Source organism: Cynara cardunculus (assembly GCF_001531365.2).
Source record: "Cynara cardunculus var. scolymus isolate 2C chromosome LG 17, CcrdV1, whole genome shotgun sequence".
In the NCBI taxonomy this organism is placed as follows: Eukaryota; Viridiplantae; Streptophyta; class Magnoliopsida; order Asterales; family Asteraceae; genus Cynara; species Cynara cardunculus.
Window position 1 is genome coordinate 20,064,079 of NC_037544.1, and position 930 is coordinate 20,065,008.

A 930-nucleotide genomic window follows, 5' to 3' on the forward strand; every position below is an offset into this window, starting at 1 on the left:
TTCCCTTTCTTTCTGAAAGAATTCCTTTACAGAGGTAACATTGCATTTCTCGTGTTCCATCTGTCTTAGCTCTTCCACCTTTAATTTTAAATCTTTTTCCACCTTGGCTAGCATTTTGTTTGGAAGAATTTTCAAGATTTAAAAACTTGGTTCGCTCTTCTTCAAACATTTTGAAAAAACGATTTCTTTCTTCTGTGAGCAACCTGACTTCCTTGTCATAAAATAAAACTTTTTCTTTTGAGCCTGGATGCTCGAAATGACATTGATCGAGATTTTCAAGAATCTCTATGAAGAAATCAAAAGAATCAGAAGAGGAGGAAGTAGATACCTCTAGGTCATTTCTTGCAGAGGAGTCTGTCTCAACTTCAGCCATCCCACAGAAGAATTCATCCTCTGAGTCTGAGTCTTCCCATGCGAGAAGACCCTTCTGATCGTCGTCATCAGAGGATTCATCTGTGACTAGCTCACTGGATTGAGCTAAGAGTGACTTTTGTTGATAAAACTCAGCCTTCCTTTTGTAGTAGGCCACATCTTTCGGACCCCTCTGTGTTGTCCTTAGTCCTTTGGACCAGCAGTCTGCAGCGTAGTGGCCAGGTTTGCCACATTTGAAGCAGCCATCTTTGGGCTCTTCCTTCTTTTGTTCCTCAGCCCTCTGATAGGGCTTCTGGTCCCTCTCTTTCTTCTCAGACTTCTCTCCTTCGTTGAAGCTTCTGCGACTGAAGCTTCTGTACTCCTTCCTATCTCCACCCTTTCTGTATTCTCTTGTGATCAATGCAAGAGTCTTCATGATCTCCTTCATAGAGACCTCTTCTTCCTCAGAGCTTTGATCACTGTCAGCAATCAACACCATCTTCTTCTTTTTCTTCTCCTTCTTCGCCTCCTTCCCCTCATTTCCTTTGTTGGAGCACCCGTCCTCTGCAACTAGAGCCA